Consider the following 19300-nt stretch of genomic DNA (forward strand, 5'->3'; position numbering starts at 1 on the left):
TATTATGTAAAATCTCCTCAAAATCAATGAGGTTTGTGCTTTTAACAGTGCAAGACATTTGCAAAGGGTAAGACATCATAGATCTGATTGGCTTGCTTTGATTTATGTGAGTTTTGCATTTCACTAAGCGTGTATTGTCGTCATGCAATATCAAATAATACCTATTATTTATTTTATAATAAAAATTAGTTTTAGACAAACTAAAATTGAAAAATGTGGGAAAAAATTTAATGTTGCCAGTTAATTTCCCCTTTTGAATACCAGTTTGAAATTGTCGCACCCTTTGTTTTGTGGAAAACAAAACAAAAAAAAAAAACAAAAAAAATTGAATGCACAAAACAGGCCTGTTTGCCTCTGAATTTGAAGTGCAGGATGGTCACTTTGGGTTACTCTACACCATTAAAGAAAATGCTCTAATTTTCCATACAAGCCATTTTTCTGCTGCTAATGTATTTGTGCATCATGTGATTGCAGAGCTTGAGACCAGTTAAGTGGCTGTCTGCCATCGTCCCTCCAATTTTGTTCCATTTTCTGCCTGCCTTCTTGCACTTTCTTTTGCTGCACATACATAAGACAAAGTATTGGCTTTGTAAGGAACCGTACAAAGCCAATACATCACTTGTTCCCAGAACTTATTTGCATGAGTCCCTGTGCATGGAGCAGAGCACTCTGCACCATCTTCTGTAGGGGTTCTGCTGGCTGAGAGAATAAACCCACATCCCTGGGGGCGCTTCAGTCAAGCTGGAACATCAAAAATTTATTTGAACCATACCTTTCAACTCGTACAGTTTTTTTTTTTTTTAAATTTGACAAATGCAACAAATACATTTGTTAGATCAGAATCGATCAATAAACATCTGTTTGTTTTAAACTGGTCATCCGAATTATTATTTGTTTCCCTTAAATTTGAATACATGAATCAAAGAACATTCAGAGCATATCTTGTTTGTTGTCCAGGACAGTTGTAGTTTTCAACCAGTTTCAAAAAGAAATGTACTTTTTCTTTAAGGGTGCATTAATATTTAATAATTGGGTTTTGAGATGACTGGTATTTGCAGTTCATGCACTAGTTTAATAAATAAATTACTGATCTTAAATGGGAGACGCAATTACTCTAGAACCATTTTGTGACATTTCCATATTTGCATGTATAGGACCTAAAAGTAATTCATTTATTTATTTATTTTATGTAGACCAGTAGTTTTCCCTAAGATCTCTGCAATTTTCTCTTGATCTTAAAGGAACTGTAACTTTTTTTGAGTACTTAGCTGTACTCAATGGTCCAATAGTTGGATGTCACTGGCTTCATTCTGTTGCTCCCTCCACCTGTTCTCCATCGTTTTCTGGCCTCACTGAAACTTATGAACATATTGAGAGAATTGCCCTTTTCTGTCTGTGCACGGCGTGTCACTTTTCTGTCATGGATTTGTTCATTACCTTTCATTATGTCTAGTCAGAGGACACAAGAGGTGACAAGGAGGAGACAAGTGGCTTCCTGCTTGTGCATCGGTGTGCTTACATATAGACAATGATGTGCAGGATTATGGTTACCCTTTAGTTTTGACCAGTTTGAAATGATTAATTTGCTCCTGTGTTTCTAGCTGGAGGGCAGATGCAAGCAGAGGAAACTTATAATTGCCTCTGTACTACATACCCTTCTCAATGTCAAGCCTCTATTCAGTGATGGCTAATCTAGTAGGGATTCAAACGGAGAGCTGATGTTGAAAAAATAGGAGGTCACAAATCCCCCTCAGTGGCTAAGTTAGAATTTTCACTGGGGGCCAAGGTTTTTTTTCTTCCCTATTTGGGTAGATGATGGCATTAAGATAGGATACTTGACAATTGTCCTGCAAACAGTCCTGTACAAACACCACAAGGAAAGCAAAACACTGATTGCTAAATAAACAGTTGTCTGTATCTTCCCTAGGCATCTCAAGAAAGTTGAGTGGAAGGGAAAAATGTGGTAGAACTGTGCACGCAACAGGGAAAACTACAGCCTTTGAAGAGTTTGGGGAAGACTGACATGTTTTGTGGAATGCACTAATACCTTCATTATTGATTGAGGTAGTGATGCTGACCAAATCTGCTCTGCCAATGCTAAACATGACTCTTGTTTGATATAAAAAAAAAAAAAAATTCCCCTCTCACCCTCCGTGGGTGGTCTCTTTCATCCTCTGAGCTCGGGTCCTCTACCAGAGGCCTGGGAGCTTGAGGGTTCTGCGCAGTATCTTGGCTGTGCCTAGAACTGCACATTTCTGGACTGAGATGTCTGATGTTGTTCCTGGGATCTGTTTGAGCCACTGCTCCAGTTTGGGGGTGACTGCCCCGAGGGCCCCGATGACCACAGGCACCACTGTGGTCTTCACCTTCCAGGCCTTCTCCAGTTCCTCTCTGAGGCCCTGGTATTTCTCCAGTTTCTCATGCTCCTTTTTCCTGATGTTGTGGTCACTTGGTATTGCTACATCCACCACAACGGCTTTCCTCTGTTCTTTATCCACCACCACAATGTCCGGTTGGTTCGCCATTACCATCTTGTCTGTCTGGATCTGGAAGTCCCACAGGATCTTAGCTCGGTCATTCTCCACCACCTTTGGGGGTGTCCCCCATTTTGACCTCGGGGCTTCCAGTCCATATTCTGCACATATGTTCCTGTACACTATGCCCGCCACTTGGTTATGTCGTTCCATGTACGCTTTCCCTGCCAGCATCTTGCACCCTGCTGTTATGTGCTGGACTGTCTCAGAGGCCTCCTTGCACAACCTACACCTTGGGTCTTGTCTGGTGTGGTAGATCTGAGCTTCTATTGCTCTGGTGTTTAGGGCCTGTTCCTGGGCGGCCAGGATGAGGGCCTCCGTGCTGTCCTTGAGTCCAGCTTTCTCCAGCCATTGGTAGGATTTCCTGATATCAGCCACTTCAGTTATTTGTCGGTGGTACATCCCATGTAGGGGCTTGTCTTCCCATGATGGTTCCTCCAGCACCTCGTCCTCTGTTCCCCATTGCCTGAGACATTCGCTGAGCACATCGTCCGTTGAGGCTTTGTCCTTGATGTATTTATGGATCTTAGATGTTTCATCCTGGACAGTGGCTCTCACACTCATTAGTCCTCTGCCTCCTTCCTTACGGCTCGTGTACAGTCTCAGGGTGCTGGATTTGGGGTGGAACCCTCCATGCATATATATATATATATATATATATATATATATATATATATATATATATATATATATATATATATATATATATATATATGAAAACTATTGGCAATTCAGCTGGTATGATTGTCTTGTTGTCTTGGTCAGTACACCACAAAACAGCATGTCCAAACTGACCCCACAAGTGTTCAAGAGGGTTGACATCAAGACTGCATGCAGGAAGATCATTCTGACTCTATTTTTGCAAATTTTGGAGGTACTTTCTGAAAAGCCCCTCTCAGTGGGGTAAGTATTGTCATTTTCAAGGATCCCACTTCGTCTCTGAGAGTAGAGATATGGGATTGTCTCTGGTTGCAGAATCTCATCTCTGGCTCTGCATTGAGATTGTTTCTGCTGGTAACTCTTTGTTTGTTTGTGTTGCTGCCCACACCTTCACACCGCCTTAACCAAAACCTGTGTAGCATTATTAGGATTTTGGACGTTTTTTTCATAAGCTCACTCCACAAAAGCATTTTCCTAAAAAAAAAAAAAAAAATTGAATCATTTTCAAAAGTGTAAATTTCATAGCCAACTAGTTGTGTTAGAAAACAAAACAAAAAACCCCGCCAGACTCAGGACTTGTTGAACATATTTTACTTTAAAGCGCTGCACTGGTAATGTTTTATGACTGCTACATGCTAACAACTGGATCTTGGTGATGAAAACTAGATCGATGCCCCCAAGTCTTCCTAAAAGCACCAGTCTGGCTCTTTTTTTTTTCTTCCTTTAAATTATACCAACCATTTGAATTACAAATTTATTGTACTGACAAGAATGCTTTTTAGGGAAAAAAAAAAATACTCCAGTTCTTTGTTGTATAATATGTTTCATCTGAGTAAAGCCTCTTTCACATCTCCAAAACGGCAGCAATTAAGAACAAATACAACATAAATAATACCCCCGACACAAATTGCGCCCATCCTTAACCGTGCCATTTTATCCTCGTCTTGTTGCGCTCCTCGTGTGCAATCCTCGTCCTCATTTGCATTTTAATTCCTGTGCCCCTGCAGCTCAGCATGCCTAATCCCGAGGTAACCTAAATGAGGCCTGTGTTCTCGACTAAACAGTGTCTGTTCCTGTCTCGGCCTCTCCACCTCACCCAGAAACCCTCCCATCCTCTATCAATGAATTCCCCCCACCCCTTACACGGGAATGCATTCGTGCAATGCAAGTGTGAACACCCTGACACATTTATCAAAAGGCTTGAAATCTTAATCTGTTTCTTGAGCGCACCTCACAACTTTGTTCATTTTGTCCCCACAGCATGATGCCGGGAAAGAAAAGATAGCCAATTAAATAAATCTTCACACCTTGAGTATATCCTATGCAAATACTCCTGGAGCAGAAGGAACCGGGTGACAAATTCTGGCTCTTAGCTCTTCCTCTCCCCTCTACCTTCGGTAAAAAGGTGCTTAGATGGAAAGAGGATTACAGCTCGCCTGCCCACCTGAGACGCCTGTTGGAGGTTTTATTGTGTTTGTGCGTGAAAATCCCTTTTGCTAAAGTGCTGACGAGCCATGGCAAAAAGCCAAGACCGAGCGAGAGAAATTCAAATTGTGCTTTTGGTGAGTGCATCCTGATTGTATTTAGATAGAGCTTGACACAGCAGCTGTTTGTTTAGGAGCATGCATTTGTGCACTGAAAGATGTGCCCATGGTTTCTATTCATTCCTAGATGGGAGGTGCATTTGTCACCAACTCCAGCTGCCTGGGAAGTCCCCTCCTACCATTTTTTATTTAGTAACCTCCACAAACATTTGCATATTTTCCCTCTTTAAAGACCACTATTTTTGTTCTCCAAGTCTGTATTAACTTGGACAGATTCCACCCCTTATGAATAAAAAGTTTGGATAAACTTGCACAAATCCAATGTGTGATCACATATAAGGAATAATGTAATGAATGTACAGAAATTGTAATTCAGCTGTTGAAATACCACTATAGTCTCCTATTTTCTCCTGATATCTTCATATTTTATGTCTTTTGTAGCCTTCTACTGACTGATACATTTTTATAATGATATATCTACACTTTGTAAAGTCTCTGGAAATCATGACTGCAGCTGAAGGATGCCAATGTCAAGGAACTTTTACGTTTGAAACTTATTAGATTCTTGTTGTTTGGCATGTACTGTATCAAGAAAACTGAATGCTAAAACATATGCAAAGCCCTCCATGAATGTATTTAAGGGTCTCTCTTCCTTGTTCACCCTTAAATACATTCTACCATCTTTTTGTTTAACAGCTTTTTTTTAACATTGCCAACATTGCTTTTCAGCTTTTGGTCTTTCCTCATTTTTGCGTTGATGAAATATCAGAACAAAGAAACACCAAGTACATCTGCAAAGATCCATGTTGTACCTTTAGGCCAGCTCCAGAACAAATCCTTCCATAGTCGCTGGAGTGCAACAGTGGCAGTCTGTCATTACACAACACTCGCTCCATAAATTAAATTTAGATTTCATTAAAGCTACTTGATCTTTCATACCAAACACCTGTCATTCGCCTGGCAATATGGCTGCGTGTCAGCATGCTGGGAGGCATGTGATGGGCACTCTGTTAATATTTTGATTGCAGATTTAACCTTTTGGCAGCCATAAAATGAAAGCTTGTGTGGTCGAGTCTATTTTCAACCTAGGTCGTTATGCTTTGCAGCATCAGGGTAATGCGCCAATGTTTAAACCAGACATCCACCCACATAGTTTACTAAGAAGGGGAAAAAATAAAAGAGCAGGATTTTTTTCTTTATTTTGTCGCTTCAGATAAAGTACAAGACATACAAGTAGAGACAGAGATGAAACCTCATTTGCAGTTCCTATTATAGCCCTGTTTATCTTTACACCCACCGCCACACACACCCTCATCCGCTCACTGTCATTCTGTCAGTCTTGCTGTTTGACACGTACATTTTCCTTTCACATCTGTTACATCACTTCCACACACAGCCGGCATGGATGCAGGGTGCCACGCCAAGACAGGTCTCAGCAGAGGCAGCCATCCTGCCACTCCGTTGAGACTCTTTTAGTATTCAACTCAGCCTCCCTTCTCAGGACAGTGGGCTCTGCAGGGACATTAGTGTTAGACGCTTTTAACATTCTATAGACAGCTCGGCTCACAGAGCAAGGTTGTGGAGCAGAAATACGGAGGTTGAGAACAATAGTTAAAAAGATTGGAGGGTAAGCCAGGAGTAGTGGAGGGTACTGAGGGAAAAGTATGGGGTAGAAACAAACTGCCAAGACATGATGAAAAATTAAATGGCCTTTTTAAAGCATTTCTGAGCTGTTTTACAAATTATTAGCCTTTGCACCAACATATGCAAAGGCATAGGTTTTTGTCTTTGCCTTTGCATAGTGTATGCAATGACTTTAAAGCTATCCTATTGATGGGATAGCTTTAATCTATCTTTGTCCTAATCCAGTTATAATTATGTTATCCAGTCTGAGTAGAAAGTTCATATTTCTGTATGTTTGTATTTGCTGCCACACAAAGGAATGATTGATCAAAAGCTACCAAAGCACCTTCTAACACAAAAAACAATGAAAGTGGTAGTTAAGATGTTGACGTAAGCCAATAGACGAAATTGGTCTTCTGTTTATTGAGTGTCCGGTTACGTCCAGCTTGTACCACTCCTGAGGTGGTTCCAAAAAACAGGAAGGAACCGTTTTGGCCAGAACTGACCGGAGAGGAATCTCTAAATGTCACATCTATGGAAAAAGGACTAAAGTGAAATTGGTTCTGTGAAAGGTTTCTTCCCTTTAAGGGAGTTGCTTCTTATCATTGTTGCCACATGCTTTCTCTGGATAAAGGATTGCTGAACCAAATCAATGGTTGCATCAAAGGTATCAATGTTACTAAGGCTTTGATTCCTTAGTAACTTTTGGTAAATCTGGAAAACCAAAAAGTTCCAATCTGCATCTCTAACCTAAAATGACTTGATGTTACATTTCAGTTTAACACTGTAAGGGTGTGAAAAATCAAGTACAGAGTTATGTTTTTAAATTGCGTATAACCTTGACAAATTTATTGTTGAAGTTAAACTAAAGATGCAATTTGCTAATATTGCCACAACATTCAGTAAGTCTGTGTAAAGTCAGCCTACCTGGGGAATTGCTTTGTGTTTTAAGCTTTCCTGCATAAATACTTTTCTGCTTGTGGTATATTTTTAATTAAGTCTAATCCTTGTGTTTTTTTGTGGAATTACTTCCTAGCTCAGTCTCCTCTGCTGATCCCCTCATGGTAAAGTCTGTCCCTTCATATTTATATCTCAGCCTTGTGGGATTGGATCTAAATTTCTCTGAGCAAAATGCACAGTCTGTTGGCTCTTGCTGGCTGCAACATGTTGCAGATGATTCAGCTCCAAGTGGGCGTCTGTCTTTGTCACAATGACATTGGGTGCCAATTGTGTATCAACTCTCCTTAGTGGGCGCACTACATCCAAACACACCAGCTAGACTCGCACACAAACAGACCCAACATGTGCTTGACCTTTTGATGCTTTTGGAATTGGTAGTGGCCTGCCACAAATTACACCATCCGCTGCACATAATTGTGGCCATAATGAGAATTCTTGTTATATTCCAAAAAGCCAAGAAGACACTAGATGTCTTGCCATAATTTTTCTTTTGTGTTCCTTCCAGACTCTTTCTATTCTTATTTGACTCTGAGGTACGAAGTTCAAATTCATTTCAACGAGAGGGATTGAATACCTGTGAAGCAAGGGAATGCACTTAATCCAGCAAACATGAGCACTGACTGTATTATTCAGATAGTCTTAGAGTTTGGAAATGGCAAATCGGTGCGAGGCGGGGGAAAAAGGTTCAGCACACATCGCTACGTAGAAGTACACTCTGCTTTCCAAAAGATATTGAATAAAACTTGAGTGTGGTGGAGGAGCCGGTATCCGTGCTGCGCGTGTGTCTGCTCTAATTAAGGATAAATACTCCTGAAATCCCGGTGATGCTCCGTGTATTAATAAGCCTGTGGGATGCGTCTCAGTATGCGTTTCCGTGCATCAACAACGGTGTGTGTTAGCGAAGTGCCTTTGAGAAAACAAAGGACACACCGAGGTAAATCTTCTCCGTGTGCTTTTTTGTTCTTCCCTGTTTGGTTCCCTTTGTTTTTATTTTTTTTTCTATCAAATGTTGGTGCAATCAGCAGGACACTGGTGTGCTGTGATAAAAGGAAGGAGAGGAAATGAAAGAATTAATTCTGCAGAAACATGTGGTTCATTCTTTCTTTCAAACTAGTTTCACTTTTACCTGTCAAATTATTGCGGCTAATTAATTTCCTACATTATTAACATGTGGCACTTGTCTTATTTTTCCTCTCACTCAGAGACTAGTATTCAGTTTTCTGTGGTTGTATTCAAGGACTAAGATTAATTGTAGAATCTAATTTACCTGTCACAATATTGTTGCTTTTTTCTGCTGTCTGAAAAGCCCTGAAATGGTCACCAAACTTAAGAAATTAGAATTTCATAGAAACCATTTTACAAATTTGGTTGGAAAATGAATAAAAATGTGTTTTTTGATTAAAAACACCCACAGTGTGTAATACTTTAGGTGTTTTTGTTTTTGTCATTTTTGATTACTTTATACTTGAAGTAATATTTCAGCTGGTCAGATTGGCATTGGTTAATGTTACATCCAGTTTCAGATTCAAAATCTGACATGAATGACATTTGCATGTCCTCTCTTTGCTTGTCAGTTCTTTTTGGGTTTGGGGTTTTCCAGCCTCTTCCCACTGTCAAAAAATATAATTGTTAGGTTGATTGGTTAATTGCCCTACAATGTGCATGGTGATTTGTCCCCATGTTGCCTTGTGATTGACTTGTGACTTGTTTTGGGCACAGGGTTGCAAAACGTCCTCCATTTAAACAACCTGAGTTTCCTAAATATGTCAGCAGAGCCACAGACTGATCCTTACAGTTAAACTAGCCCTGATCAATATTGGAGTATATTTTCTGTATTAAATCATCTTCCATGAGTTGTATGTCGATTTGGAATGTTCTTCTGCACTGAATATTGATTATCAACTTTAATCATCAACATTATAGACAAATACTTATCTATGTACAAGTATGTGTGATGAGCCTGTACAATTTATGGACTTCACTTCTGAATTGAATTTGGGAAATTTAAAAAAAACTTCTTGGTATGACTTACTGAGATGCAAGTGTCCCCTCTAAAGTCTGTGACGTCCTACATTTCTTCCCTTTTCATTTTCAAATGTCGCAGTCAAAGCAATCAAATCGCCTTTTATGCTCAGGAAGTTTCCTAACCGAGTGAAATGACATGGAAGCATCAAAGCGGCAGCCATCAAGAGAACCAGTGCTTCAGCATGAAAAAGGTGCTACAACTCTTTTCTCCCCAAGTCTTTGCTTGAGGATGCAGTGGGCCATGTCTGGTAATGTGACATTTGGCTCCAATTTCAATCTGAAGATCAATGTGTACACAGAAAACCCTGTCTTCACGTCAGCACACACCTTACCAAAGTCTAGGGTTCTCCATTGATAACAAATGAAAATCTGTGTGTTTGTGAGACATTCATTTACATTTCCAAAGCAGATTAATCTTAAATCGCCCACAAACTCATTTGGCAAACTATTGCAGAAAAAGATGTGAATTGCTTATGTTTTGCACAAAAACAAAACTGAGATAAAAAAAAAACATCATTCCCATTGAAAAAAAACATAGTGGTAGCAGCATCTTGCTCTGGTGTTTTTGTTTTTAAATCCAGGAACAAATTGAATAGAAAATTAGAGGAGCTGCCTTTTCCTTACATTGACATTTGTTTTGGAATAATTCACTCTACAATTATGTTTTCACAAAAAGCTGGAATAATCACACATATGTCATTCCTACCAATCCAATGACTATCACTAACCTATCCCTACATGTAACCCTAACCATACGCTCTAATGCACTGATCTATGAACAATCAAACTCAAGTTATCGTTGATCTTTAATAATCTCTACTGCCACCCATGTAAAACAGGCTTTTAAACTAGAGCAGAATGACCCTGCATCTCAACTGTCTATTTCTATTCCTTTAGTCTCTTTTCACCTTTAGATGACCTCCAAAAAACAAAAGGAAGATGTAGGAAGGGCTTGTAACAGACACCTCTCGCTGTTTGAACTCTAGTCATGCTTCTGCTCTCCTGTCAGTTCTTCCTCCTCGTCCTGGCACACCTGCCACTAATTCCCTCATTCACTCTCATTAAGCTTCGGTACATAAAAACCAGCCGCTTTGTCTCTGTGGTTTCGAGTTGAAGGGCTGGTCCATCTGTTCCAACAGTGTCAGCATATGATATGCCTCCACCCCAGCCTATTCAAGAAGTTGCTTTCACTTTAAGCCTTAAAGTAACAGTCCAAAGCATAAACGTTAAACTAATACAAAGTTTTACTCAAGAAAAGTCCATCTGCTGGAGGTTTCTTAATTAGAGCTGTGAAAAGCTACCAAAAAAAATCCCCACAATTGATAAGTGACTTCTTCACAAACACCAGGAAGCTTGACAGATTTCACCGTTTGATGTGGACACACTGTAACGTGCGTCAGGTTGTAGTTGCCAAGGCGCTCCGATTAACGATGCAACAAACCATACCTCCAGGGACAAAAGGCCCACTGACAGCTGGGCAAACACACACTGAATAAGTTAATTACTTACTTTGGTAATTGATCCCATGAATGATGTGTAATTAAGTCGATAAGGTGTCTGCAATTAGCCATGGCCTATAAAAAAAAAAAAAAAGGTAAACATTTCTAATCATATTTATGCTTCCTCTATTGGAGGGCACTGCAAAGACCATTCATAGAAATGTATTTATTTATTTTTTTAATTTTTTTGGAATTTCCACTTGTATGAGATTAGATTAAAAAGGGAGTACAGGTCAAGAAAAGAGACACAGACGCACCTCTCTTTTGGCAAAGCATTCCAAGGCCAAAAGTGATATAAAGTGGGACAGAGCAGAAACAAACTGCTCTATCCCAGCAGTTTGTTTCTGCAGGGATTGAAACAGAAACCGTTTTATCTTGGAAGGTAACAAAACAATGTAAAATGATTTTGCATGTCAAATTCTGAGTAATTTTCAAATCTTTATTTACTTTAAAGCAATGAAATGCTTCAACCATTGCATGTTTTACTCCAACACTTTCATTCCCAGTCAGACGAAAACATGTTGGTGAAATGAATACAAATTTAAGCCAAGTGTCTCAACCTCTAGACATTAAGGGCTGGTGTGATGTGGCATCACGGTGTGTGACTACTATATCTGAATCAAACTGTGTTGGCATGAAGAATTTGATTGCATGTTGAGGAGGCCATTAAGCCGTTTGAGTCGAGAGTGTTGGGTCAGAAATGTAGCTAAAAGTGGCAGGCCTCTATCCATCATGGGCAGGAGTTTGAAACATCTACTTATACACTGTATGGCTTAACTCTAAAGTCCCTAGACCCAATGTTGGATTGGCAATGAGATCTCATGACTATTAGTTATGTTTGGAACCTAGATTTACTGAACACTAAATCAATAACTTCACATTTTGGCTTTTGACCATCTATCGCTTTTGCTCAATTAGTGGAAAACAAAACTAATGATGCAAGGATTATTTGCGTTCCTTCGTTGTCTGAGGAAAGTCAGGAAATTTATTCATGCAGTTTTTCCACCATACAGGTACTAGTACATTTTTCTGCCTTAGCACCACCTAAAGAAATGCAGGTCTTTTCAAGAAACTTCAATGATCAGAAAGCTGAAATGGAATTGAGTATTCACACCTTTTGTGCCATAATTACCTCAAGCACAAAGCCACAAGATGAAGCAGAAGAAGTTGAAGAACAAGTATTTGCTGGATGAGCAAAAACCCTGCTTTAGTGGAAGTATTCAGAGTTGTGGCTTCTACATATGCAGCCGCAAAAGCCTAAAATGGCTTTTTTTATTTCCAAGATGACAAAGCTAAAAACTCCAGCATACCAGAACTTCATCTTCCACAACTTCCTGTTCATTTTCCTTTCTCTTTTGCCTGAGGTGCACGGTTGACAAACTCTTCATTTTCCTGCTGAATTTCAACTTCACTTAAAAAAATAAAACAAATTAGCAACAAAGTATCAAGGGCTGCATCCCAAAGTAAAAAAAAAAAAGGTTCATTGTGGAGAAGATAGGTGGGGGGTCGTTCTAGAGAAGACGAGGTTTGCATCTTCGCAAAGCAGGGGGCTTTTTTTGACAGCTAGACATGAGACCGGCTTCCTTTTTTTCCTTTTTTTTTTTATCACCCCTGATATTCATTCCCCTTATTGGGCCCTTTCTTTTTGATCTGTCTTTTTCACAATCTCCTTTCTTCTCTCTACTGCATAAATGACCCTGGAGGGTTGGCAGGCTGTGAGCAGAAGCTAGTCAATCAAGATGGAGAAACGAGGGAGGTGATCCAAGCCACGCTGGATTTCCAGCCACTGTGTGTGAGTTAGTGTGTGCGTGCGCGTTCCAGCAGGGGGTTGTCAGCGCAGGTTGGTCTGACATGGGAGTCGGTTTCAGAGGTTGCCTAGGAAATGAGGCGGAAACAATCCTGCTAAAACCGTTCTTAAGGCAGACAGGGAAAGTGACTTTGGGGAGTTAATAGGCACTCTAGGAGAAAGCAGGGTGGGCCAAAGTTGGGGGGGAAAAAAAGCGGAAGTTTTGTTTGCTACTTTTTATATGAGAGATGAGCTATTATTTTATGTCCTTTTTTAGAGTATGAAGAAGTGACCCCGTCCTCAGTAGGGAATTTGTAATTACCCCTGGAGCAGTATGTTTATCTCGTTTCGACACATTGCCTGTGTTATACGTCCCAGAGACAAAACAAATTAAAAATGCAAGGTGGCCCGGCACCTAGGGTTCAGGAAATTGTGACTCTACGAAGGGTGCAACTGTAGAAGGTAGCTTGCTTTACACTAATTATTTATGCCTCTAAAATCTGTCCAAATTTTTTCATGTTTCACCCATAAAGCTAAAGTTATGGAGGAAGTTTAAAGCAGAGAGGGGTCAAAAACCAGTACCCCAAGTTTTGAACATCTCCTAGAGCAGAGATCAATCTATACTTTTGAAATGCAAATACAACCTTCCTTGCAGATGACATAAGAAAAGCTCCACATGAGATGCTAAAATGACAGAACACACATACATTTCCTGGCGCTTACCTGGATGTAGGTCCTGTGACGAAATGGGGGGGGGGAATATGATTAAAAGCTAATTAAACAGCCCATTAAATATATGAATATTGTTGCCTGTACTGTACAATGAGGTCCATGTATCACGCCCCGCTGTCCAGCTCAGTGTGGGCTCCTTCATTTGTCACTGCTCTGTGTTTTTTTTCTGTTGATCCACTTTCTGCACACAAACACTTTCATGCCTGCTTTTTATGACCTAAAAAAAAAAAAATCAATTTCACTAGTTCTATCACATCTCTGAATATTCTGTAGATGCGCTTCCAGAAGATGTCCTTTTAGATCATCTACCTTATAAAAGTTTAACTTAATCTATATCTCGGAAAAATCATGTTTGTGCTTGCTTTATTGGTTCATGTAAGATGAATATGCTGCATGAATATCTAAGCATTTTCTATAGGGTCAAACGAAAGGAATGGCGTATTTGGATTTAGAGAACACAGCGTGCTGAGATTATAAAAATTAATGACTTAAAATTCAATACACTAAGCTGCACAATTCCCTGTAAGCTTGCATGATGTAACCTCAACCCCACTGTCTTCACCATGAACAGCAGCTTTGATGTTGAACTAATTTGGTAAAGCTGTTCACTAACTAGAGCTGTAGAAATTAATGCAAGGTTCACTTTTTCATGATAAATTAAATATTTATTCTTTTTTTTACCTTTTTTTCTCTCCCTTGGAACACAGCTGTGCTGCAGGCCTTTTCAGCAATGCTTTGGGTTTTAATTGGGTTTTTGTTTCAGAAAGTTGCATCGTGTTCTGGATTCACAAATAACTTGTCTGAAATAATATTGGTTTAATTTGTAAATACTTAAAGGATTTATTTCATTTGATAACCACAAATTAAAGTAACTTTAGTAGGAGAAGGAGGGGTATATGAAGAACCCAATCTAACCTGAATCTGTAAATCGAAGAATAAATTACTTTCTTTCTTTAAATAAAATGGCCTTTATCTAATGCGTGGAAAGCTAAAACTTAGTTTTTACTTGTGGAGTATTCTGTTTTCAACAAAAGTGGAGGCACAGTGGGAGAGATTATTATATTATTAAGTAGTTTATCTAATTAAGGTTGCATTCAAGTGTCAGTTATTATCCCTGAATCACCTGTTTTTTTTTTTTTTTAGATTTTTGCCTCATTGACAAAATTGTCTGATTTGGGTGTAGAAATAATTTTTTCCAGAACCAATTGAGTATAGAGAAACTACTGGTAGGCATGAGTAGCGGCATCAGGAGTCGAGTATAAACCTGACTGACTCGAGAAGTAAAACTCCCAGCCGTTGTATCATGATTCCAGGTGGGTACCTGGTGCACTCGACCAACGTTGATGCAGATTCCACAGTGGCTTGACATAGAGCGTAAAGTCCAGAAAGGTCCGCTCACCTAAAGGTCTTCACATTCTCAGTGGGCTCAGCTCACCTGGAATTAATGATTCGTTGCGTTGCATCAACTTCTAGCAAAGAGCAGAACTGACGAGTCAGTTATTGTGATTTATTCAGACCTTAAAAAGGAACCCAGACCTTCAACTACCACTTTAGATGTTTTTTTTTTGGGGAATTTCTACATTTAGCTCAGTTGTCAACCTACCCATGAACTAATGTCCTGCATGTTTTAGATGTTGCCCCATTGCCACACACCTGACTTAAATTAATAGGGGACTAACAGGCTTCTGCAGCACTTAATGGCATGCTGTAGACCCTAAGAACTAGGATTGAGAACCATTACTTTAGCCTACTTCAAATTGTAAATAATTTTTATTCAGATGATAACTTAGTTCTACATATCAGTAAGCAATCGAGATGCATTCAAGTTTCAATGGTTTAATTAAACTAAGAAATTGTGGTTAGCAAAGTCTCTCTATTTTTCCCCAGTCAGTCATGGTGGTTGAGTGGGCACCCACTGCATAGCTTCAACATGCTGGATCACAAGCACCAATTACACCACATGTCTGCTGTCTTTCTGCAAGAGCACAACAGTTTTAATATAGTCTGTTTGCTAATTTATCAATACCAAGCCGTTGGTTTCACATACAACACATTTGTTTTTTTGCATGAAAGTGAATTTGTGCATTAAAGTAAGATGAACAAGAGATAATTTATTTACAAAACCTAATTTCAATCTGTGAAATGAAGTTACGGTAACATTTGCAGTCAACTAGTGGTTGACAGAAACCACTAGTTTGAAACTGGTTTGGAAACCAAATGCATCCTAATATATGCAATTAGAACAATGTGAAGCCACGTTCTTGATCTATAGGCTCTTCCCTTGGTTAGAAAGGGTTCTAGTAAACCCCTTCACTCATTAGAGTGCCGGAGCATCCTTTGGTGCTACGTGATCTACTTCATACGGTTGTGCGGCCTTTCTGTTCTGGAAATCTCCCTGGGAACTGAAATCCACATATCATAATTTCAAAAGAATGTTTATTCATACCACTGTTGAGATTTTGAAGGCGTGTCTTTGGGATGCCATCTTTTCTTTTGTTCTATAATGGAGGACATACATAATGCATAAGGCCGGCTACAGCTAATTAACTGTTATGATAGCCTTTAACAGAATGCATGAATAAAATCAATATTAATGCTCAATATTTACTCACATATTCTTCTCATGAATCTTATTAGGTGTTTTTCTTTTGAGTTCATCTCGGTGGGAACTTTTCATTCGCAGTTCCAGTGCTAGAAAATATAAACACCCTCTCTTTCTGGTTGCATTTTAAGATATTCCCCATCTGGCTTTACTTTGTAGAAGTTTTGAAAGATGGAGGGGTGGGAGGAATTGTTGCAAAATTACAAGGAACTCTTAATCTCCTCAAACGAGTAATGTTGGCATCAGCATAATGGCAAGACACCCTAAACCCCTCCCTACAGATAATAACCCAGACACACCCCTCTGTCAAACAAAATAAAAGTACTGCTTCATCAGCTTGTTCTTTTTATTATCTGTTGCCGGCATCATGGTGTGTTTACAAGACAGCTCCTTATTGTATTTCCTGATCTTATCTCCTGCCCTCTTTCATTTCCGTCTGGCGTCTTTCATTTAAACTCCACGATGCAGCACCTATGTTTGCCAAGCCTCGTCAAAGCCCAGTGCTAAATATGTGCAGCCTCCAAGGTCCTCGCTCTCTGCCACCCCCTCCTAACTTTCCTTTTTTCGCCTTTTTCTCAGTTAAAGCTCAAGAGCAACCATGTTCTCTGAGGAAATACAGGCTCTGGCAAAGAATTCATTGAGTTTGTTGTACAATTGATCCCTCAGAGACAAGTTGGGGTGAAAACAAGAGCAGGTGGGAGGTATGGGAGGGTCAGAGGAACAAGGAAGGAGGAGTATATAGGAGCATCTGAGGAGATGGACTAAATTATCTTAAAGTCTCAAATGGATAGGATCTTGTTAAAATGAACTTGTTTTTTTCTTGCATGCCAGTACTGTGGAGTACTTGAAAAGGACAACAGGAAAAACACAAAATACATTTTCATGGGAGCTGTTTTAATGGAGCCGCATCGGAGAGTGCTCGAGAATTAATTTAATGCCACATCATTACAATTGGATTTAATTTCAGATTTTGACAAGGCCACTCCAAAAACCTTTGTTCCAATTAATTTCTCGGAGACCGAATGGCTGGCGTGGTTCAGATAATTGTCCTGCTGCAAATCCCAAATGTTTTTGAGTCTGATGCTCGGAAATTATGGTTGGACTTTTGGTCTTGAATACCTACTGATCTTTTTATTTGGTTGTTAACAAATGTATTTTTTGTGAGCCAAGTCATATGTTGCATTGGTTTTGGTAAACCATTTTTGTTCTTGCACCATTTCAAGATTCACGTTTTTAGTCAAGTTTTGCTTTGGACGGAATTGATCAATATAGAAAATTGTTGTGCCTATTGGTAATTTTAAAATGTCCAAGTAGTTCTATAAAGTGTTCACAACTTGTTTCTCTCCGTCTCTCTCTCTCTTTTTCTCTCTCTCTCACACACACACGTGCGTTTTGTATTCTATACATATATAACACTTTGCTGTGCAGTCCCACCCTGTGTATTGAAGAGTTCTGCACCTTGCTCAAGGACAACTCAACTTGGAGAGGTTGGGGATTAAATTGCCGACCTTGTTTTTGGAGGACTACTCCTCTTCCTGCTGTGCCTTGGCCTCCCTGGCGACATTATTAAAATAATATAACTCCTTTCCTTGTTTTACTGACATTCATGTTTCCTGCAGGACCTGAACTATGAACTACGGCTATACATACCGCTTCATAGCCCAGAGCAAAACTTCTACTTCAGTCTGTTTTCTTCTAAATTTTGTTTTGTACTTTGAACTGAATGTTGACAGGAATGTTTCCTGTGTGTGAAATATAAACAGCAAAGGTATTTATATACACTTTTCAGAAGCTATGCACAAGAAAGAACTAAGCAGCTGGAATGAACTGAAGTTCAGGTCATTCTTTGAGAAGTGAAATTTTGGGTAAGCTTGATGAAGAGCCACTGCTACTTCCACATCGACAGGAGTGAGTTGACGTGATTCAGGATGACTTGAGGTTTTTGTACCTCAGTGCCCAAATCTGAGATGAGAGGAAAGCAACTGAATAGTGCATTACCAGGCTCTCTATTGTGGCTCACTTTGTATCTGTAAAGAAACTTATCCAGTTTTTCCCTTTATTGATAGAGTGCCCGCAAACTGAATGCAGCAGTTTCTTGATCATAAACACAGATTCATCTGAAAATATTAAATATGGTGCAACATAAAAATATTTTTTCTCATTTCAAAAACTAAAACTTCTGCTGTGGCCTTCAGGTTATCTGTGGACTCTGGACCTGGTGTCTCTGATCTTCATTTTGAAAATGTTTTGCCTTTATGATTCTTTATGGGGTTCCGATCTGGGGAATTCCTGGCCAACAATTTGATACCCTTTAATTGTGAGGAATAGAAATCAGTATTTCTATAAAGCTTGCCAGCAGAAGGAAGCATGAAGTGCTCTAAAGTTTTCTGGTTCATGGCTGTGTTGACTATGGACTCCAACGGACCAACACCAGAAAGGACATGACATCTCAAATCATCATTCATTGTGAAAACGTCACACTGGACTTCACGCAACATGTATTCTACACCTTTTCACACGTTCTCCAGACTTTTGAACCTTGATTTCCAAATGAATTGACAACTTTAATCTGACAATTGGACCATCGAGTGACAGTTCAGTTCTTTTTCTCCTCAGCTAAAGACGCTTCCAACATCCACTCTGATTCAGGAGTGGCTTGACCTGACGAATGTATAATTTGGAGTCAATGTGAAGGATTAGTATGTTGTGGGTGTGGATGCGCTGGCTCCAGCCTCAGTCCACTTCTTATGAAGGTGCACCTTTTTTTTTTTTCCATCAAACGTATTCCTCCCACTCAACTTTTCATGAATATACTTTGTTGTAACACTCTGTGAACAACTATCTCCTTTAGCAATGACCTTTTGTAGCTTATCCTCTTTGTAAGGGGTGTCAGTCTAGATTCAGCAGTCTTAAAAATATGTAATTTTTTCACAATATTAAAATTGTTTTGAGATGTACCTGCAGTTGATTGACAGTAACTGTTGAATTTGCATCCCACCCATCATCTGCCCACACACACGCACACACACACACACACACACACACACACACACACACACACACACACACACTTTCAGAAGCAGTGTTATTACAGTGCTCAACAGATCTAACCAGTAATTGAAATCATCATATCAGGTGGCTGTGACAGGATATTTGATGGTGTTTCAATAGAATCACAACATAATGGCCCGCACAAAGATTTGATCATTAGAGACCCAGCTTTTTGTGGGGCACTGGTGATTATCCACCTGCTCTATTTTGGAGCAGAAGAAAAACTCTTCATTCAGTTTGAATTTTTACGCCTTGCATTCATTTTAAAGGGCCACAACAGCATC

At 39.6% G+C, this 19300-nt stretch overlaps 1 protein-coding gene across 2 annotated transcripts in view; it reads left to right on the plus strand.

Moving 5' to 3' along the window:
* Positions 1-19300, plus strand: part of LOC106917008 (MSL complex subunit 3) — a 193549-nt gene that overhangs the window by 24516 nt on the left and 149733 nt on the right. The window lies entirely within an intron of this gene.

The sequence above is a fragment of the Poecilia mexicana genome, unplaced genomic scaffold (genome assembly GCF_051168715.1).
Source record: "Poecilia mexicana isolate PSO_F unplaced genomic scaffold, ASM5116871v1 scaffold_2, whole genome shotgun sequence".
NCBI classification, from domain to species: Eukaryota; Metazoa; Chordata; class Actinopteri; order Cyprinodontiformes; family Poeciliidae; genus Poecilia; species Poecilia mexicana.